The sequence below is a fragment of the Tenrec ecaudatus genome, chromosome 15, assembly GCF_050624435.1.
Source record: "Tenrec ecaudatus isolate mTenEca1 chromosome 15, mTenEca1.hap1, whole genome shotgun sequence".
NCBI lineage: Eukaryota > Metazoa > Chordata > Mammalia > Afrosoricida > Tenrecidae > Tenrec > Tenrec ecaudatus.
The window spans coordinates 20,042,966-20,066,483 of NC_134544.1; positions in this window are offsets into that span (position 1 = coordinate 20,042,966).

The following is a 23,518-nucleotide window of genomic DNA, read 5'->3' on the forward strand; positions in this document are numbered from 1 at the left end:
GGAAAAGGAACCTGGTTATGGTCTCAGAGGAGTGTGCTCTATCTAATGGCTAACACCACTTTTTCAGCAGTGATTTGGAACAGTTACAAAAGATCTTTGAACAGTTCAGATACAAAATGCAGGATGGATGTAGCCAGAAAATAAAAAAAGATGTAATTACCAGAAGAAAGATAATGAAACTAGTATTAAAATTTTAATTTCTACACATTTAATTTGTGTACTAACTCATAAGCTTTATTTGCTTTTCATTACTTGGGAGATGACTAGTCTGGCAGCCAGATGAAAGCTCCAAAGCGGGGACCCAGTGGAAGGGGCATGTGGGCTAGACACCCCGGCATAGGAAAACCATTTGAATTATTCTGGAATCTAGATTTCTGGGGTCCGGGTCATTGGGGTGAGTCACCCAGACTGTTTGTCCTGAGATATTCTTTTGAATCTTGAGCCTCAAAACAACTGTTTTTCTAAATATCATTTTGAAGTCAAACAATAGTCTTGCGAATTAGTAAGATCATCTTGCCGTGGGCATTGTGTTCTTTTGAAGAAGTCAGTCCGTGTGAGGAAGCAAACACGCTAGGGTCTGACTGAAGCTGTGTTGTAGGGTAAATTGTTATGATAAAACACTGCTCTGACCCTTGTTACCATGACAACATTGATGAGGTGGAATGTAAGCATTTTGGAAGGGTTTCTCCTTTTCGGAATATTTTTGAGTCCTTAGTTGAAATGCCACCCCAATTTGTAAATTATATATTAAATAAACTTCAATCAATTTTTATTATTGGCACTATAGGATCTGTATTTTTTAACATAAATTATCCTGGGAAAATTTCACATTGGTTGATAAATATTTTCTTTCCTTATGTGGGATGAAAGGGACATTTTGAATGAAATGAAACTGGACAGGTAAGTTCTAGGTGGTGAACTCAGGTTTCGGTTTCTGGGAGTCTATTGATTCACTTGGGTTTTAGCTTCTGGGAAGGTTAGGAATTTACAGGAGACAGAGTCTAGATAGGCTTTGTTTTCCCGATTTAGGGTTTAGCATAAGTGACCCCATCTTGGACCTCTCCAGCAGTCAGGTTAAGGGGAATTATGGAGCAGTCCATCTGAACTACACAATCTTAGAATGTCTTTTCAAGAAAGTCATTTAAGAGTCTGAGCAATCGGCAACATCTAGAGCTCAGGTGCAATCTTCAGATGGTCATTAAAGATGGGACAATATTGAACATTGGTTGAGACTCGTGTTCTTGGAAAAGAGCGTGTTGGTGAAGAAATCCCCCCAACTTGTTTCGGTCCCATGCTGGTGGATTTTAACCACTGACCTTGTGGTCAGCAACCCTATTTAACAAAAACTTGGTATTAAAGTATAGATGATGGTTTTGTGCGTGGCGCATATACAGCTCATGAAAGGCTATTTCCTAAAAAGAGATTAAAGCACACTTCAAGCTAATCGAAGCAATACTACACTACTTTATAACATTTGAAATAAAACCAGACCCACTAATTCTTAAGCAAGATTTCTGGAATATTAAAATGAGACCTCTGTTTCTGAGCTTCTTTGTCAGACAGCACCTAACACCACCAGCAAACTTTCCCCAAATAGTCCCGAGTCCTTTGATTAAGACCACATCAACAGGGCAGTTTTACCACCCCACGTGACTATACCAGGTTCCATTTAAATAGGCTTTGAAATTTGGGAACAAAGAGAAATCTGAAGGGCAAGGGCAAGACTGTCGGGTAGATGGGGCAAGGTTTCTCAGTGATGTTCTCGATGCCCTGGGCATTGTGGTGAGGGGGAATAAAGAAAACTCCTTGGTGTAATGTTCTTGGGCTTTTCTGCATCAATGCAGTGTTCCGTGTTCTGAAAACATCTTTATAATAATCCTCCATGCTTGTCCCGTGTCCCTGGTAGACGAAGACTAACCCCTTCAGAATTCCAAGAAACAGTCACCATAACCTCTGACCTTTCTGCCTCGTAGGCAACCATCTCAGCAGATCCCCTCGTTCGTCTGTTTTGAATGGAGCTTCTTTTCAAGACCCCCTAACAAGACTGAGGCAGGTTTAGTCACCTGCCAATTTCAGAGACATGTTTGAACAGGCTTTGTTGGGAATCCACCCGTGTGTAGCAACCAGAGTCTGAATAGCAATCCTTTTGGACTTACCCTCAGGTAATACTCATGGCTCTAGGGGTTAGGCCCTAGACCAGTGTTACCATTATCATGCCACCTTGGGAGAAATTGTGAAACAGGACGTTTGAATAACTTGCCTATGGTCACAGAGTTGTTAGGGAGCAAAATAAGGGTTGGTCTCATGGGGTCTGGAGCCCTTGGGGTGCAGGGTTAAGCACTGAGCGGTCGGCCCAGATGGTGGTGCCTAGAACGCAGTGTTGCCCCAGGAGAGAGCGTGATGGCAGTCCCCTTCCATCAAGATCACCCCTTCGAAAACCCTGGGAGCTGTTCTACTTGGCCACGCGAGGTCGCTGTGAGTAGGAACTGGTTTTTGGGGGATTGCGGTCTGGTACGGACTCCATACTCTTAGCAGACATGTTGTAAGTCCTCAGACAAGTAGAGTTAGCCTCTCAAGGCTGCCAACAGAGCCCTGTAATTCTCCAAACTTGCAAAGACTCCTCCAGGGAGCCACGCAAAGCCGACACTCCCAGAGGGGATGAACAGCATGTGTCCGGGGTCAGAGCCACCTCAGTGAATTAAGTGCCTCACCCAAGGTCATCAAGTGACTGAGCAATGAAACCAAGGACGGCCCGGGCTCTCCATTTGCAGCTCCCGACCTCTGGTTCAGCGCTGGTTTATTATTGCAGCTGACAGCGTGGAGAGAGAGACAGAGAGAGAGAATGAGGAATGAGTCGCATTTAACAGTTCCTCTCCTAGAGCTTGTCATGCTGCAGAATTCTTGAATGTTTGGCACTCACGATAATATGTGGTCTTTGCGGGAACTCCTGTGGCTTGACACCAGCCTATGCTGGAGCTTATGGCCCCTTTTGTTTTCTGGAAAATGCTGGCCGATCGCGGGATGTAGGCTGGAGCGAACAGCAGTGAGATTGGGTTGGCTCCAGCAAAGCAGTCAAGTGTAACTAATACTGTATTATTAGCATGGGGTGAAATTTCCAACTTTCAGTATCTTGACGAAACATAGACAATAAAAATTGCTCAGTGACTTTTTCTAACCTTTCTAACCTGTATTTTACTCCCCAAGACCACGCTCTACTTTGCATGCTCAGACAATAAGCCAGGGAGCTTGAAAGACTGCCACTCAGGCCGCGCGAGGCTTCCTGGGCACCGAAGCCGCTACGCGTGCCAACTTTAAGTCTCAAGAAGTCTGAAGGTACACAAGTGTCCTCCTTAACGACCGACCGAAATAGTTCTCAAGGCATCTTTGGAGTGAGATTCCCGCCATTAAGAGAGGCTGCAAAAAGCTAAGGAACGGAGCTGGTCAAGTCCCCAAGTGTGCAAAGAAAACATTTCCTGAATCCCTGTGGATATTTAATTAATCTAATTGTTCTGAGATGTTCTATGGAAAGATACAGTAAGGATACAACAATACGACGTATTAAAATCACAGTGGTCTCAGTCAAGCCCCATTAACGCTGCAAGGATGGAGATGCACACCCAGATCTTCCCTGGGGTGGGTCTCCTAGTTTTTTCCTCTGAGCATTTGGGAAGGTCTAGGAGAGGGGGCTAGACTTTGACCTGTACTTTGGGGTTGTCAGGAGGAGGAAAGTGATCAGGGCTCATGTGCGTGTTCATAATTTAAGAAGGCGAGAACGCATGATGGAAGAAGCAGAGAAGGCTCTCTATTGAGAGTCAAGGCAAGTCCAGGACACAGCGATACGATCTTTTGGGAACCCCACCCTCCTCCGTGGGTTCCTGAGAGTGCTCCCCCTCTCCTACCCTGAGTCTCTCTCTAATGTCAGCTGAGGAAAGCATTTTCCCTGGAATCCCCCCAAGTTCCTGACTAATCAACCGGATGTTTCTTGATTGCAGACATTTTTGGCTTGTGAACAAAACATGGTCAGGAGTTTTGCAACAATGGTGCGGGGGTGGGGGGTGGAGGGGGTGACACCTGACCTCCGCTGACACTACCAAGGGGGAAAGGGAACCAGACTCAACAGCAGCAAGAGGCTGATTCCTGGGAGGGGGAGGTCAGGCATGCCCCTCCCGTCCAATCTTCTTTCGTTCAGACACCAAGCACAGCACCCTCTACTTCTCTGCTAGGTTGAAGAATCTGTTACAACAGCTATGCAGAACTTGCACACAATACTCATGATGATGGGGCTTAGAAGGGTAGTACTTGATTCAATTCAGGATCAGAAATGCTCAGGATAAAGTTCCTTAGGCCGGACAGTCTCTTCTCAACCAAGCTGCTGGCTCACCTCTCATCCATGTGCCCCTTGGCTTCTTGCCCTGTTCAGACAAGTGTTAACAAAATTCTTTTAGCTCAAAAGAGTGTGGAGGTAGTCTCCAATCTCCTCTGACTTCATAAAGATCAAACTCATCAGCCCAAGGTCTGTTCCCATGAGGCAGAGGGCAGGCATGTCTGCAGCCTCCCGCCTTCCTTGTCCTATTCCGACACCAACTTCCTGAAGCACTCAACCTCTCTGCTCGGTTTGCCCATCTGTTTCAAAGAGGCCATACAACACTTAGACAACCCGCATAAGTGTGAGGATTTATTAGGGAAAGTTAACAGTTACATTTCAGGACCCCAAACACCAGTTTTTCAGGCAAGAGCACCTCTTCTCAGCTCCACTAGAAGGCACGACTTTCTCTGGTCCTTAGCCCCTCTGTCACGTGGCCCCTTGGCCTCTGTTCTGTTAGGGACATGTTAAAAAGCTTCTTTAGTCCTGATAACTGCCCAAAGGGCACCTCACTCTGCCAGCCAGCCCCCACCCAAAGGCACTCAGCTTTATACATTCAGTGGGCTAGGCAACCTGCCCTTCATGCACATTCTTGGTGCCTCTGCTTCCGTGGCTACGTTTGCCATTGCTGCTTCCCCATGCAGGGACCCTGAGGTCCAAAGGAGGTGCTTCATTTCCGGCTCTTCTTTCTCAATAGTAATGATGGTCCCCGGGTCTGCTTTGGAGAGGGCCCACATTAAGCCCAGCGGGCTGTCAAAACTGACCAATCCCTACATGAAAGTTCTGTGCACCTTGTTTGCATGGTAAAGCCTTACAAGGGGGCTATGTATCTTTATTTACATGCTGAACAAGCTATCCAGTTCCCCTTGGTAGGGCACAAACACCTCTTATTTGTGTAGTTCTACAATCCATCATTTGGAGACGGGCAAGCTCAGGCTTCAGGAAGATGTGGGGTAGGCAGGTACTTGAGTCAAGTGGGAGGCAGTATGCAGACTTTAAAATGAATAGAGGTAAGTGTCAAGAAATGCAAACCATGGTTCGAGAGTGGCCATTGGAGCAAACTATTTCAACCGCTCATTATCTGTCTTTGACTTAAAATATAAGGAGGCCAAGGGCTCAAGAAGAAATAAAATGTTTTGAGAATGATGATGGCCAAAATACACAAATGTGCTTGACACATGGATGGATGTATGGATTGTGATAAGAGTTGTACGAGCCCCCAGTAAAGTGATTTAAAAAAATACAGCAAGGAGGGTTGAGTTCATTAGTAATGCTTAAATTTTTCTTTTAGTTTTAGGGCTTGTTCTTCAAAGGGAAATGTATGTTTCAGTGTAATAGGACTGTGATGGTTAGGTCTTGTGACGGTTTGGCATGGCTGGGATTCTCCGTGGTTTGGCAGTCAGGGCTTGGTAATCCCCTATACTGTGACATAACAGCGTAGTCAACTCAAAGCAGTGGTTAGAGGAATAGCAAGGGGTTCAGCCTTCTCGATCAGGTCACAGTCCTGATACAATTGAAAGGGCATTTCCTCTGGGGCAGGACCCCTGGTACTGTAGTGGGTACACATGGGGCTGCGGTGATCCACATGGTGAGTAGTTTGAAACCACCAGAAGCTATTTGGGAGAAAGACTTGGTTTCTACTCCTGTAAATAGTTAACAGTGTCAGAAACTCGAAGGAGGTCACTGAGTCAGCAGTGACTCAATGGGAGTGGTTTTTTTTGTGTGTTTTTTTTTAATCCTCTAGGGTGTGACCTACTCCTATTTCAGCAGACTCTGTAGGAAGGCTTGTCTTTTTCTGTATATGGAATTTCATCGATTTCCAGCTCTTTGGACTTGAGCCAATTGCCTGCTGTCCCTAGGAGGTATCTGCAGACTACCCTATTGGCTGCCTCTACCAGCCTGCGGCCTTTCGGGTTTATCTTCCTGCTTCTTAGTTCAGTAGTCCTGGTAGCCATGTGGGTCAGGAAAAATTTCCAGCTTAACATTTGATGCACAGACTTGAACCAGACTAGACTTACTTGCTTCTAGAAATGTGTGAGCCACTTCCTCCTCGATTATATATATATATATATATAAAACCAATTATATATAAAACCTTTTATATATATAAAACCATATATATATATATATATATATAATTGGTTTTGCTTCTATAGAGAACCCAGCCTAACACAAGGACCAAGAAGAGTCAGTCAAGGATCGAGTTGCTCTTTAGAGTTGAATGGGGTATATTTGAGTTCCACTCATGTCACTTTCTATTTTCACTCTCTTAAGATCCACCCACCAGATAATGACCCTCGGGTAGAAGATCGTGTGATGAGAGGCCACATGGAGAAAAGTTCTGAAAGATGAGTGACCATCTTGGACCTTCCAGTCCCAGTTGCTTGTCCAGCTGAAGGCTGCCGTGTAAAAGATCTCAGCTCACACATCATGAGGGAGCAGAGTCTCCCAGCTGAGCCCAGTGAGCCCGTTGCAAAGGAGAAATTCAGGCTTTTCCCTTTACCCCACAACCTGTGAGAAAAAATGGGTTGATGGTTTGGCCATTTGACTTCTGACGTGGGTTGTGATGCAGTGATCCATTCCTGAAGCATAATTCTCAGGAATGCAGAGGTGCAGCAAATCTCTTAGAGTTCCCACACGCAACTCAACACTGTTATGTCGTTCCTTCAAAGCTCAGATGCTGCATGTCTTCTCTAGGTGAAGCTGCTGTTTGATATCATGTCTTGGCGCCCCCAGGAAGATATGCACGAGGAGTGCCACTTGAGCAGCCCGTGGTCCAAGCGGTAACTTCAGGATGATACATAAAATGTAAGTATGCAACTCATGCGTCCATCGTCTGCTTTTACTTGGATAAGCAATACAGCGAGAGCTGCCCCTCTTCCAGCACAGTGGGAAAGGTAAACGGCTTCACTGTGCGGGCTCATCTAGGTTTTAATTGCCTTCTAGGTGAGACTTTGTGTTCTGAAAGGACCCTGTTGGTACTGTGCTGTCACAGTGGCTTTAAGTGAAATGACTTACGGGTGAAGAGCAATGAGAGCCGTGATTTGGGAGGCTGTCCTTTGACTTCTTTCTGTTCACCAGTGATTAGATGGAAGGGCTGGATCTAGCAGTCCAGGCAACAATACAGCCATGTGGGAGAACCCCTGCCAAGTGGACATGGATGCCAGCGCTGCAAGACTCCGGATGGGGAGCGCCCAGTACTTAGGCCACGGTGGTTCCTCTATGCCCTGTGAAGAGACGACAAGTTTTTCTGAGCCCAGAATATAGGAGGCCATGTGTTAGGACAGAGAAGGGATGTTTGGAGCCATCCAGCTTATTCATTGATTTTTTTTCCCATGAAGATAAATTTGCTGCTAGTGTGATATGATGTGATGAGATGTGACCTGATATGTGTGTGTTTTAATACTTGTGTCAGAAATACAAAGACATGAAGCTTTACACAAGACAAACTCAGGCAAGATAGGACGAGGAAGGGGGTATTGGAGGAAGGAGAAGTGAGACAGACGCAGGGCAGGCAGTTGGAAAGCTATGTGTCCTCATTAACCCTTTCTGACTCAAAAACCCTAACATAGACAGGAGTTCTAGATCATTGAGGGGTTGGTCATGTGTAATTCAAAAGTGAAATAGAGTTCAATTTTTTGGAATTTTATCTAGTTAAGAACATCTTTCTAAGAAAGAGAAAGAGTCCTTCTCCAGCTAAGTCCATGTATGCCCGAGTCCTGAGTTCTGTAAAAACCACCAGCTGCTCCGAGGGAGAAAAATAGGGCTTTTAACTCCCATAAAGAGTGACGGTCTCAGAAACCCACAGGGGCTACATGACGCGTAGAACAAGAGCCAAGCTGAGTAATTCAATGGGAGAGACGTTGACTGGAAGGAGAGGAATGAGAATGAATTAGTAGAGGATTTTGGGTGGAGAAAGAAGCTGAGAGGAAAAAGAGCAGATAAGTAGCAAGAGATGGGAACAGGCCGGAAAAAGCCCGAGCTGAGAGAAAGGAGAGATGGCAAATTAGAAAGAGCCCAAGAATTTGGTGTGCAACTCCAGAACTTGCCAGCACGTGGTTTAGTGATCTGTCTTTGGAAACAGCCAGACTTTAGGCCCTCGACATAAAATGCCATCATGTATGTCCCGAGCAGGCAGTGAAACCACGGATGTGAATCTTGCCTTTGGACAAGTCCCATGTCGGTTCTAAACGACAGTCACTACTCTAATTTTGGTGAGCTGGTCAACAACTTTGTAGAAGAAGAGAAGCTGGGCTACACGAAGAAGAACACAACGTCAGGATTAGAGGAAGGCTTATTAAGAACCTGAGATGTGCAGATGACACAACCTTGCTTGCTGAAAGTAAGGAGGACTTGAAGCACTTGCTGATGAAGGTCAGGGATTACGGTCTTCCTTATGGATTACAACTCCATGGAAAGAAGACACCATCCTCTCCACTGCACGGATAGGTAAGCTCAGGATCAGTGGGGAAAAGGCTAACGTTGTCAAGGATTTTGTCTTCAGTGTTCATGGAACCAGCCATCAAGAGACCAAAAGATTGTTACCCAGTTGCCTTGGGTAACTCTGCCACACAAGACTTCTTTAGAGTATTGGCAAGCAAAGAAGTTACCTTGAGAACTAAGGTGTGCTGGATCTGAACCAGGGTATTTGGAGTTGCCTCATATGCATGTGAAAGTTGGACATTGAATAAGGAAGACTGAAGAAGAATCAATGCATTTGAGTTGTGGTGCTGGAGAAGAATATTGTAAATATCTTGGACTGCTAAGAGGACAACTGCTCTGTCTTGGAAGAATAAGAGCCAGAGTGCTCCTTAGAGGCAAGGAAGGCAAGGCTTTTTACTTACCTTGGACATGTTGGCCTGAGAGACCAATCCCTGTAGAAGGACATACACTTGGGAAAGAAAGTAGGGGAATGAAAAAGAGGAAAACCTTCCAGAAGATGGATTGACACAGTGGCTGCAGCCATGGACTCAAGCATAGGAACACTTGTGAGCATGGTGCTGGATCGTGCAGGGTTTCCTTCTGTTGTTGTGTATCAGGTTGCTGTGGATTGGAACCCTCTTGAGGACACCTAACAACAACAAGAACAACATTCAACATCTTGCATCAGTGGATCCAAGGGATATTGGATGAGAGACCCTCAAAACTAAATATCCAAACTCACTGCCATCCGTCACCCTATGAAAGTCAAATTCATGACAAGAGAGAGTAGTGCTTCAACGAGCTTATCTTTGCACGCAAAGAGAACACCTGGCTACTTCAATGGTGTGTCAGTCTGGATGGACTGGAGAAACAAACCTAGGGAGACACTCAAATGTGTATAAGAAAGAAATTTATCTACAAGAGCAGTTGAATTTTGAGAAAACATCCCAGCCCAGTCCAGATGAAGTCCATAAGTCTGATATTATCCCATATGTCTGATACCAATCTAGAACATCCTCTTCAGATTCATGAAACACATGCAATGACACTGAATGATCACAGGTCAGTGCGTGCAAAGTCTTGCAGATCCAGTGGTGGTAGAAGCATCTTAGCACTGACAGGGGTCTCCAAGTGGCTCCTCCAGGTCCCAGGGCACGGGGTCTATCAGTGTAGTACCATGTGTCTTGTTAGGAGAACATCTCTCAGGGAGTGAGCAGAGTGTTTACCCCACTTTCAAGGAGGAAGACAGGAGTTTCCAGAAAACTCAGGAGAAGGCCATGCCCACACAGAGGCCTCATTGGCTATACTCTGATTGACAAACCAGACTCTACCCCTTCACTAGTAATCCTCTGAAATTGACAACAGATTATGTAACTACCACAAATGGTATTTGTGCCAACAATTCATTCCATTCTTGGTAAACAAAAACAACCCCCCCCCTAGCTCCTGCCAAACCAAAAAGAGAAAATACTCCCAACAAGAGTTGCCATTGACTCAGTCCAAACAAATGGCAACCCTGTGTGCATCAATGCAGAACATCCCATAGGATAAATGGCAACCCTGTGTGCATCAATGCAGAACATCCCATAGGATTTTCAATGTCTAGGATCTTTATGAAGTTGACCAGCAAATCTTTCTTCCAAGGGGGATTCCAACTGCCTTTTGGCTACTAGCTGAATGCTCCACTGGACAACACACTGCCATCAAGTCAGTGCTGACTCACAGCCACTCGAGAGCAGGACAGCACACTGCGTTTTGGAAGTGGTGACTCTTTATTCAAAGCCCCACCTTTTTCTGCGGAGCTGCTGGTGGTTTCAAACTGCTGACGCTGTGGATCATAGCCCAGCATGTAACCACTGCACCACCAGGACTCTTCAGTGGAATGCTAGAGCCTGTATGTTTTCTTCTCCTATCTAGAACTTTTGAGTAGAATTTTAAAGCAAGGAGATATGAGTTGTTCCTTTCTTTAATAAAATGAACCAGTTTTAGTAAAATGCTCTGCAATATAGATTTGTATTAAATAATGTCTTCTCATGTGGAATCTGAAAAGAAATTTCTTTGGGCCATTATACCCTTCAAATGCAGCTATTTAAAAATGTTCACATTGTATTTGTGTCTTTGTTTAGATTAGCTAAGGATAATTTTTTGCAGGGTTAAGATTTTAAATGAAAATGTATATTTTAGATTCATACGTAGTTGTAAGAAATAAAAAAGATGGACCCTTTACCCAGTTTCTCCTAGAAATGTCCTAGAAAACTATAGTGTGGTGTCACAACCAGAATGTTGACAGAACGACTCCATCCCCACAGGCTCCTTGCTCTGCCCTTTCAGAGCCGTACTCATGTCTCTTCTAGGATGTGGAGGGACCACGGCTAGCTTAGCCACAGATTGGCCTACTCATTAAATGACATCTGGAGAGTTTCGATGCTATTCTTGTATAGGGTGCTCTGCTTTTTAACTTTTTATTGTGAGTTGGGTGAAGGTTTACACAGCTGATCATCAGTTTTAATTCAACAATTCATCCACATTGTGGTATCACTTTCTATTTCTCTGGGAGTGCAGGGAGTTCTGCTGGCACACTAGGCTGGTAACCACAAGCTCAATGGTTCAAAACCACCAACTGCATGGAAAAAAAGATGAGGCTTTCTACTCCTGTAAAGATTTAGAGGCTCAGAAACCACAAAGGGCAGTTCTACTCTGTCTTACAGGGTCTCTATCAGTCATGAACAACTCGATGGCAGTGAGTTTGAGTTTGGTATGACAGTCTCATGTTTTGTTTTAAAGAAGTTGCTAAATTGTTTTCCAAAGTGGCTATGCTGGCATACATTTACCACTGGTAATAGATGAGTGATCCGGGTCAGATTGGGTGCAATTCCAGCACTGTGTCTCCAGTGTTGTCCCTTGTAGGGGTATGGGTCAGTAAGGGATGTCGTGTCTCATAGTGGGGCCCGCCGTATGGTCCTCTCTGTGCATTGGCTGCTCTGAGCAGGGATATTGTCCTCAAGGTTTGGTGGGTCAAGATGTGCTCTACTCTCTTTTCCTCCCCCTTCATTTGCTCCTGTGTGAAAAGAACTAGGAGACAAAGAACATTTATAGAGGTCTAAATTCAGGAATGTACATATGCAAATATATTTTTATATGATGATGGGGAAATAGATATATGTGCATATATTTACAGGTTTAGTATTAAGGTTGCAGATGGACATTGGGCCTCTAGTCAAGTACTCCCTCAATGCAAAAACACTTTGTTCTATTAAACTGACATTCCATGATGCTCACCTTCCCAACAAGATCGCTGAGGACAAAGTGGGTGAATAAGCAAATGTGGTGAAGAATGCTGATAGTGCCTGGCTATCAAAAGATATGGCATCTGGGGTCTTAAAGGCTTGCAGGTAAACAAGCAACCATCTAGCTCAGAAGCAACAAAGTCCACATGGAAGAAGCACACCAGCCTGTGTGACCACGAGGTGTCAAAGGGATCAGGTATCAGGCATCAAAGAACAAAAAAATCATATCATTTTAAAGTTGCCCATCTGTAGACAACTTACACTTCCTTACAGAAGGGTCGCAGGGAGGTGTCGAGGCTCTCAGGGTAGCAATGATGAAACATACAACTTTCCTTTAGTTCTAAAATGCTTCCTGCCCCCCCAGTATCATGATCCCAATTCTACCTTACAAATCTGGCTAGACCGGAGGATGTGCATTGATGCAGATAGGAACTGGAAACACAAGATCCCCTCAGGAACATTTGTGAGAGTGGAGATACTGGGAGGGTGGAGAGGCAGTGGGGTAGAAAGGCAGAACTGATTACAAGGATCTACATATAACTTCCTCCCTGGGGGATGGACAACAGAAAAGTGGGTGAAGGGAGATGTTGGACAGTGTAAGATATGACAAAATAGTAGTAATTTATAAATTATCAAGGGTTCACGAGGAAGGGAGGGTGGGGGAGGGAGGAGAAAAAATGAGGAGCTGATATAGAGGGCTCAAGTAGAAAGCAAATATTTTGAGAATGATGATGGCAACAAATGTACAAATGTGCTTCACTCAATGGATGGATGTATGGATTGTGGTAAGAGTTGTATGCGCCCCTAATAAAATGAGTTTAAAAAATAATAAAACATTTATAAATTATTAAGGGTTCGTGAGGTGGGGGGCAAGGAGGGAGGGGGAAAATGAGGAGTTGGTACCAAGGGCTCAAATAGAAAGAAAGTGTTTTGAGGATGATGATGGCAACAAATGTACAAATGTGCTTGACACAATGGATGGATGGATGGATTGTGATAAGAATTGTATGAGCCCCAATAAATGATTTAAAAAAGAAAATATGTATGAGTTCTCGAGTCCCTCTGCATCGTTGGCAGCACTTGATGCTGTTGCTGGTTTCTTATCCTAGTCATTCTGAAAGGAGTGTCGTGCTGTCTTATTGAGTTGCCGTTTTCATAGCTCTAGGGAATCAAGGGCGCGCAGCAATGGGCAAGGATGGTGCACATCTTCTCAGCTGCTTATTTGCCCAGATAGATAGGTTGCTAACATTGGTTTGTATCTGAGATTAAAGCAATTTTTTTTTTGCCTTCCCTGTTGACTTCACAGACGTTGTGCCTGAGATCTCTCCCTGTACCAGTGGAGAGAGCCAGCGCTAGCCTCAGAGCGCCAGTTCTGCAGAGACTTTCGGCACACAGGACACGCAAAAGGAGTAGAGGGACTATTTTGAGCTGCATGTCATTCTTGGCTTTAAGCAAATCGTGTTTTATGCATGTGTCAGTGTAACACAGTATAACAATAATAAAGATTATTGTTTTATCCCCGCTCCTAGGTCTCATTCTTCTACCTCACATCATGTTAAGAGTTTTTACAGCCATCTTAAAGACGTGGTTCTCTTTGGCAGTAGCCTGGCGGCTTGGCTCAGGAAGCAGCCAGTGACAATGATATCAGCTCTTTTTAATTTTTCCCCTTTTCTCCTGGAGCACCACGTGACCTAGAATACAGGAGAGTCTGGCAGAGGGCTGCGTGTTCTTCGCCGGCATTCCTTTCACACCATCTGTTTGGGTGTGCTGGAATCCACTGGAATGTCTTTACAAGGTGTCAAAACTCCGGGAACTCCACTCGATTTGGCAGCAGAGAGAGTGCGGATAAAGTGATCACAGGAGTCACATGGAGGAGAGGATCCCGGGGAGTGTCTGTCACAATTACAAAAGAGACAATTTGCAGTGCCATAGGGTCCAAGGTTTGGTGTGACTTCTGCAGGATCTCTTTCTGATGGAGGTCTCAGGCATGGATGCTCTATGGGCTCCCTGGATCTTCAATGGCGAGAGCATCAAGGGATGCTTCAACAGTTTCCAGACCTCCTCCTACCATCTCGAATGTCCTTTCTCCAAGAGAAAACCAAACACCGAGGAAGGAATTGATGGTGTCATGTGAGCAATCGCCAACTCTAGCACACTAGCTTACTTGGGGACTGGGATCCAAGTTCAGTTCAGTCTTTAAGCCATTTCAGGTCATCTCAAAGGCAGCATTTGCCATGGGTTTCCTGAACAATATAGACAAAACAAGACAAAACGAGTCCCCCCACCACTTGTCTAACTTGTTTATAAACTGCAGCATGTGAAAAACCCAAGTGGGAAGGAATTCTAGTTTTAACTTTAAACTGTTTGCTCATAAACTCACGGGATAACATGGTTCTTGGATTCATTAACTCTTATTTATAAACTTAAGGTTGTTTTAGAACAGGAAGCATAGCATTCACTAGATAGAGCCTGGCAAAGCCTGCGTCCTTTTAATAAAATAAAACTGAAACTCACTGAAGAAATAAGGTCTGCAAGACACAAAATCTTAATATTGCAGCAGGATCTTCCCTCATTAAAACTATGTATCAAACCATTGTCTGATTGAAACTAAACACAGTTAAACATATATAGATATAAATTATATAATTTACATTTATTATCCTTAATCCAGGTACACATGCAAACACATTTGTATATATAAATTATGTATGAAATGCTCATAGCTAAAATTTATGTGGCTATATTTGAAACCGTGACATCAGAGATAGGCTTAAAACACGTTTAATTACATTACCAGCGTGTATAATCAGAGTTAGAACTACTGATAGATTTTGCTGACAAGAATTATGGAAAGTAGCAGCTAATTCAGGATTGTTCTATTACGGATATTGCAGGGGAAGCCAGTCTGGAAACTGGATCTAGACACTTGTATTATTCACTACCTGTGGGGTACTTTATTGTTAAAACTGTAGCTGTCTTAAGCAATTTAGGCAGGTAGATTCCAGAGCAAGCTAGTAGTGATCCTTCGGATAACTTCCTTGACTTTTCTTTCATATCCACTTAGCTGAAATAGGTCACAGAAATGTAAGGCGCAGACAGTGTGAGGCAGACACTCGATAAGCAGACAGCACACCAGGCGTCTTGTATTAGTTTCCCAGGGCTGCTGTAACAAGTGATTCGTGCTTAAAACAGCAGGCGTTTATTTTGTCTCAGTTCTGGATGGTAGAAATTCAACATAGAGATACCGGCAGATGCACAGCCTCGGAAGGCTCTGGGGAAATGCCTTCTATGTTAGTCCAGGAGGGTCTTAAGCAAATCCTGTTCCAGAGACACTCATATGTGTATAAGACAGTGCTTTATTTCAAAGAGCAATTGTATATTGAGAAAACATCCCAGCCCAATTCAGAGTAAGTCTGTTAGTCCGATATTAGCCCATATGTCTGATACCAGTCCATACATTTTCCTTCATACACGCAGCATGTGCAATGATTCCAAATGCAGGAAGATCACAGGTCAGTGGGTAAACAGTCTTGTGGGTCCAGTAGTGGAGCCATCAGCGTGATTCCAGGTGGCTTGTCAATAGGAAGGAGAAGCAGAGAGAGAGTGTGCCCCACCTCCAGGGAGGAAGAGAGGCTGTGACCTGATTGGCTAAACTAAGCTCCACCCCTTTACTCTATTTATCAGGTTGTCATGAAATTGTCTCACCTTCTTCTTTTTTTTTTTTAATCATTTTATTGGGGGCTCGTACAACTCTTATCACAATCCATCCATCCATCCATTGTATCAAGCACATTTGTACATTTGTTGCGTCATCATTTTCCAAACATTTTCATACTACTTGAGCCCTTGGTATCAGCTCCTCATTTTCCCCCCTCCTCTCTCCCGCTTTCCCTCCCTCCCTCATAAACCCTTGATAATTTATAAATTATGATTAACTTTTCAGTATTGCACTGTCTGATAGCTCCCTTTACCCCCTTATCTGTTGTCCATCCCCCTGGGAGGGGTTTATATATGGGTCATTGAGATCAATTCCCCCTTTCTCCCCTTTATCCTCCTACTTTCAATATTGGTCCCGAGGAGTTTAAGTTTATCTGTCATGTATTCCGTGTTTCCAGCTTTTATCTGTATCTATGGATATGCTCTGCTCTAGCCAGATTTGTAAGGTAGAATTAGGGTCATGATAGTGGGTGTGAGGAAGCATTAAAAAACCAGAGGAAAGCTGTATGTTTCATCAGTGCTATTCTGCATCCTGACTGGCCCGTCTTCTCCTTGCAACCCACCTGTAAGGGGATGTCCAATTGCTTCCAGATTGGCTTTGGGTCTCCACTCCACATCCCACCCCACCCCTGCATGATTTTTTGTTCTGGGTCTTTGATGCCTGACACCTCATGATCACACAGGCTGATCCCGTTGACACCTCATGATCATTCAAGCTGGTGTGCTTCTTCCATGTGGACTTTGTTGCTTCTCAGCTAGATGGCCACTTGTTTATCTTCAAGCCTTTAAGACACCAAATTGTACTAGTTTTTCTAATAATTATGTTATGAACTTATTAATTTTAATATTAACTTGAATTTGGGAGTCATGATATTTTATTTATTTATTTATTTATTTATTTTTTCCTTTTAAAATATGAATTTTTTTTAGGTTTTCAAATTTTATTTATTTATTTTAAATTTTAACAATTTATTAGGGGCTCATACAATTCTTATCACAGTTCATACATATACATACATCAATTGTATAAAGCACATCTGTACAGTCTTTGCCCTAATCATTTTTTTCTCCTCTTTTCTTTTTTTACATTTTATTAGGGACTCATACAACTCTTATCACCATCCATACATATACATACATCAATTGTATAAAGCACATCCATACATTCCCTGCCCCAATCTTTCTCAAGGCATTTGCTCTCCACTTAAGCCCCTTGCATCAGGTCCTCTTTTTTTTCCCCCTCCCTCCCCATTCCCCCCTCCCTCATGTGCCCTTGGTAATTTATAGATAGTTATTTTGTCATATCTTGCCCTATCCGGAGTCTTCCTTCCCCCCTTCTCTGCTGTCCCTCTCCCAGGGAAGAGGTCACATGTGGATCCTTGTAATCAGTTCCCCCTTTCCAACCCACTCACCCTCCACTCTCCCAGCATCGTCCCTCACACCCTTGGTCCTGAAGGTATCATCCACCCTGGATTCCCTGTACCTCCAGCCCTCATATGTACCAGTGTACAGCCTCTGTCCTATCCAGCCCTGCAAGGTAGAATTCGGATCATGGTAGTTGCAGGGAGGAAGCATCCAGGATCTGGGGGAAAGCTGTGTTCTTCATCGATACTACCTCACACCCTAATTAACCCATCTCCTCTCCTCAACCCCTCTATGAGGGGATCTCCATTGACCGGCACTTGGGCCTTGGGTCTCCACTCTGCACTTCCCCCTTCATTTAATATGGTATATATATACGGAGTCATGATATTTTAAACCCACCTGTTAAACAGTCTGAGAGAAATGAGAAAGGTAGTTATTTATAGACAGAAGATACTTTTATAATGCCCCAAATTTCTCATCATATAGAACTTACAGAAACATCCAATCTACTTAGTGGCTGATTTCCATTCTTTTTTTTTTTTTTTTTAAAGCTTGTAGTTAGTTCAGGAATTGTTTGCTAGCCCTTAGGAGCGTTTTCCTGTCCAGTCTGTTGGGACATCACGCCCTGGCCCCAAAGTCCACTTTCAGCATTCCCTGGGGACCTTGCCTCTCCATTCCCTTGCTGTTCCGCTGCACTCCCCCAGTGATTTGCCTCGGTGTGGTGGGATCAGGTCAGGTGGAATTCCCACACTGTGTCTCCGGTGTAGTCCCCTGTATCGCCCTTAGTCACTGATTGGCATCATTTCTCATAGTGGGGCCAGCCATGTTGTTCTCTCTGTGGACTGGCTGCTCTACTCAGGAACATCCTCCTCACGGCCTGGTGGGCCAGGCTGTGTTCCGCTCTCTCCTCCTGCCCCTTCATCTGCTCCCGTGTGCTCTGATCAGATATGTTCATCTCCCGGAGCTGCAGAGTCAATGTTGTCCTTTGGAACAAATTCTTTTCGGGGGAGGGGCAGGAATCCACTTTATGGTGCTGGGGCCAGCCTCCCAGACCTCTCCACTGGTTCCCTACTCCACGCCGGGATATTGCATTCACACCTTGCGGCACTGGGTTGAAGTCTGGTCCCACTTTCCCTGGTCACACCTTCTTTACTTCTTCTAGCTTCTGGTGAACCTAGGCCATCCTTGACTTGTGTGTGCATAACTCCAATCTCTGCCTCTGTCTTCACATGGCTTTATCTGTCTATGTCATTTCCTCTTCAATCTTTTGGAAGGGCACTTGTCATTGGTCATCTAGGGTGATACCATCTTGAGACACTACTTAAATACATCCAAAAAGACCCTCTTCACTTGACCAAACTAGGCCTTCAATGGAGTCATTGATGAGGAGCCTCATATCAGCCAACCCAATTGTCAGCTTCTATTTCTTGTAAAGGGCAATCTTACCAGGAGCTGAAATCCTAGTCAACCAATTGACCCTCCTGGAAATGGAAACTAAGTTAGCTAATCAGAGTCTGCCCACTCCATTCAATCTAATTAAAGAAGTTCCTTCATCTCAAATAAGGCCAGACAATTGTCGATGGTCAACCCCATATTTGCCCGGCCTAGAGGTCCTCCATTACAAAAACCCTTCTGTTCATATTGTACAGAAGGATGCTTGTCTGACTTCCAGACCAGACATTCCTTGGCTCAGGAACTGAAAAATAAGGTTTATGAGTTCGCATACAAATTCTACATTGTGAAAAATTCGATTTTCTTTCTTTCAAATACGGTCACATTCACACACACGTGCTTGGAGATTTAGACTTGGACGTGTGTTTTTAGAGGCCACCACTCAACCCAGTACGGTTGTCTTCCAAGGGGAGCTTCAAGATAAGGTTTAAGTCCATTGCTATAGGAAGATGATAAACGTGCTTTGTTGTTGTGGTTAGGTACCATCAAGTTGGTTTTGACCCACTTTCACTCTTGGCACAACAGAATCAAACACAGCACGATCCTGCACCATCTTCATCATCATTCCTATGCCTGAGCCCATTGAGGCAGCCGCCATGTCGGTCCATCTCAATGCACGTCTTCCTCTTTTTCATAGTCCCTCCACTTTACCAAGCATGATGTCTTTCTCCAGGGACTTGTCTCTTCCTACAGGATGTCAAAAATAGGTAAAACAAAGCCTTGCCATCTTTGCCTCTAAGGAGCACTCTGGCCATTCTTCTTCTTCCGAGACAGATCCGCGTGTCCTTTTCGCAGTCCAAGTTGTTTTTCAGCGTGCTTCTCCAGTGCCACAGTACAAATGCACCGACTCTTCTCCAATCTTTCTTTTTCAGTGTCCAACTGAAAATACCATGGCCGGGTCAGGCACATCTTAGTCCTCAAAGTAACCTCCTCACTTTTCAACATTTTAAAGAGTTCGTTGGCAGCAGAATTGCCCGGTGCAACACAACTTTTGATATCTTGACTGCTGCTTCCATGAGCACTGATTGTGGCGCCAACTGAGACAAAATCCTCGACAGCTTCAGCCGTGACTCTCCTGATCGTGAGGTTGCCCACTGATCCAGTTGTGAGGCTGTTGGCCATCTTTACACGGAGCTGGAGCCCACACTGAAGGCTGCAATCCGTGGTCCTCAGCTGCAAGGGCTTCCAGTCCTCCCCCCTTTCAGCAGGCAAGGTTGTGTCACCACATATCTCATGCTGCTAATGAGCCTCCCTGCAATCCTAAACATGTTTAGGACAGACTGATAAAATGCCAAAGGGGATATGGCCAACGTTAAGTCACTAAAACATCCAGGTTCACATTTCCTCCAAGCCGTGCACTGAAAGGGTAGAAGGATGCTTATTTAAGACACAGGGGCTATCATCATCATCATCATCATCATCATCATCATCATCATCACACTGAACCAAACTCAATGCCATCAAGTTGACTCAGGCTCATGGCAACCCTGTAGGACAGGGAGGGACTACCCCTGTGGGCTGACAAGGCTGTGAGCCTTTCCGGGAACAGAAAGACTTACCTTTCCCTTGTGCAGGGGCTGTTGGTTTTCAACTGCTGACTGTGCAGTTAGCAGCCTGGTGCTTAATCCACTGTGCCACCAGAGCTCCATGGTGCCATGCTCTTGTCCTAAGAAGTTTATTTAATTTCTAGCTTGGAAATACTTGCTGGTGAAAATGCATGAGTTTCAGCAACCACAGCAGAAAAGTGACCTTTGAATCAATTAATTTATTTAGTCAACAATTTTATAGGTGTATAATTTGCACTTCATACTATTCTATAGTTCAGTCATATCACGGAAAGTTGTACAATCATAACCACAATCCAATTTAGAATATTTCCTTCACTCTCGTACTCGTCCTGATTAGCTCCCCACATCCCCTTGACCTCCCCGCCATACTCCCCTCTAAGCAACCATTCATCCAGTTACTGTCTGTAGATTTTCCTCTCCTGGATTTTACATTTAAAAAAAACCATTACAAACAAAAACCCCAAACCTAACAAGAATAACAAAGAAAAACAGATAAAAAGCTCAATAGGACATAAAGTAGAAACCATTAAAAACTAGAAAAAGAGGTACATGGATCACAAAGGAGATAAAATGATAGGGTTGCTTATACAATTTTAAAGATTCCTCTGAACCAAGCATCCTTGGTGAAATACATGCTCTTCCTGGGTTGCATGATCATACTTAAAAATGAGTAGGCCCAGTGTTTGGAATGATAGTCAATCAACGAGCATCCTTACCATGACTCGTAGAAAAGTCACTCCCAGAGCTTTGAAAAGCGTTCCAAACAACGTTGGTATTCAGCATGAAAGATCCTTAAAAAGATGCCAAGTCACTCATATCCACGGGGGTGCTGGTGGTTGTTTGAGATGAGATAGTGACCTTCTAAATCTGCAAAACCTTTTTTCATTATGCTTTGAAGTAAATTTTTACCTACACCCATTTGCATCTTTAAAAAATTCGCTTCAATAGGCTACCAACACATACAGTCTATATTTAGTATTTCTGGGTATTTTAAGATGTAAGCCAGAATATGGACAGAGACGTATAGCTGATTCCCACTGTCTCTGGGAAGTCTCCGTGTGGGTCAGTGTCTGGGTAGAGTCTACATCAGCAAACTTGCGGGATTGTGAAGAGCCCACCTGGTGTTCATGTGTTATGAGGTCAGTTAGTTATTACTTCCCTGACAGTCTTGGAGTTTCTTTGATAACGGTGGGTATAATAGGGAGATTTCCCTGGCAGCCCTTGACAGTTCTCTGATCCTGGTGGATAAAACAGCCAGCCAGATTCTACCAAGAAGCATGGAATTTGGGTTCCTGGCTCTCCCCGGCCCACATTTCTCAAGTTTGGATTGGATTGAGGTTTGCCCCAGGAACTTTTAGTTGGGAATACAATGTGGATTTAGATTACTGTGAAGGTTGAGTCAGTCTTCTCATTTATAGAGGTATAAACATAGATGTGTACATATGTAAATATATTAATATATAACAATAGGGATATAGGTCTATGTACATATATTTATAGGTTAAGTATTAAGGTAGCAGACAGACATTGGGCCTCTGCTCAAGTCCTCCCTCAATGCAAGAACACTTTGTTCTAACAACCTGGCATTCTGTGATGCTCACCTTCCTGACACGATTGCTAAAGACAAAATGGGTGCATAAGCAAATGTGGTGAAGAAAGCTGATGGTTTCCAGCTATTTTTTAAAAACATTTTATTAGGGGCTCATACAACTCTTATCACAATCCATACATATACATACATCAATTGTATAAAGCACATCTGTACATTCTTTGCCCTAATCATTTTCTTTTTTTTCTTTTCTTTTCTCTTTTTACACTTTATTAGGGGCTCATACAACTCTTATCACAATCCACACATATACATACATCAATTGTATAAAGCACATCCATACATTCTTTGCCCTAATCATTTTCTTTTTTTTCTTTTCTTTTCTCTTTTTACACTTTATTAGGGACTCATACAACTCTTATCACAATCCACACATATACATACATCAATTGTATAAAGCACATCCATACATTCTTTGCCCTAATCATTCTCAAAGCATTTGCTTTCCACCCATTTGGTTTCCAGCTATTATAAGATACAGGATCTGGGGTCTTTTAGGCGTGAAGATAAACAAGCAGCCATCTACCAGAGAAATAACAAAGCCCACATAGAAGAAACACAACAACCTGTGAGAACACGAGGTGTCGACGGGATCAGGGATCAGGCATGCATCAGAAGACCCCAAACAAACCATCATATAGATGTAAGCCAGGAGGGTTGGAGTGGAGACCCAAAGCCCATCTGTAGATAATTGGACATGTCACAAGGATGGGACGATCCAGCCAGGGTGCAGTACAGCACTGAGGAAACACATACTCCTCTAGTTCTTTAAAGCTTCCTCACCCCCACTATCATGGCCCCAGTTTACCTTACAAATATGGCTAGACCAGAGCATGTACACTGGTACAGATAAGAGCACAGAAAACACCCCAGGACCAATAATGAGAGTTGTGATACCATGGGGGTAGGGGAAAGGTGGGGAGTGGGGAGGAAGGGGAACCAATCACAATAATCAATCACAATAATCACAATAACCAAGCCCCACCCTCCCATGGCTCCAGGGGGACAAAAAACAGAAATGAAGGGAGACATCAGATGGGGTAAAATATGAAAATTATAACAATAATTGACAAATTATCAAGTGTCATGAAGGCGGGGGGCGGGTTGGGGAGGGAGGGGGAAAAAGGAGGAGCTGATACCAAGGGTTCAAGTAGAAAGAAAATGTTTTGGAAATGATGATGGCAACATATGTACACATGTGCTTGGCACAATTGATGTATGGATTGTTATAAGAGCTGTAAGAATCCCCAACACACTTATTTATTTAAAAAGGAAAAGAAAAAGGTTGAATCTTCTGAGAATCTGTAAAGAAGGACCAAGAGGTGAAAACAAACCAAAGCTAAAAAACAGCCTCCTTTTACCAACCCCCCTCCCAAAAAATTTAGTTCCAATTCCATGGTGGCAGTGAAACAAGACAGGCAGGGCGTCCTGGGGAGATCCGGAAGCCCAAGGAGTACATGGAATCTCTGGGAGAGACTGAAGTGAAGTGCCCCTCCTGCCACCAAAAACATCATGAGGGTCTGATTGAAAATGACTAGTCAAAAGTAGATAATATCGTCAAAGAAATGAACATATTGTAAATGGATCAGGTGGACAGAATGTGAGAGAGCAGATGGTCAGAGACCACGCCAAGCAAAACTCACAGGCTGATGGTTTAAGAGAGGCTCATGCAGAGACTGAGGCTCTTCAGGGGTGGATACAACTGACCCTCCCTCCCTCCCTCCCTCCCTCCCTC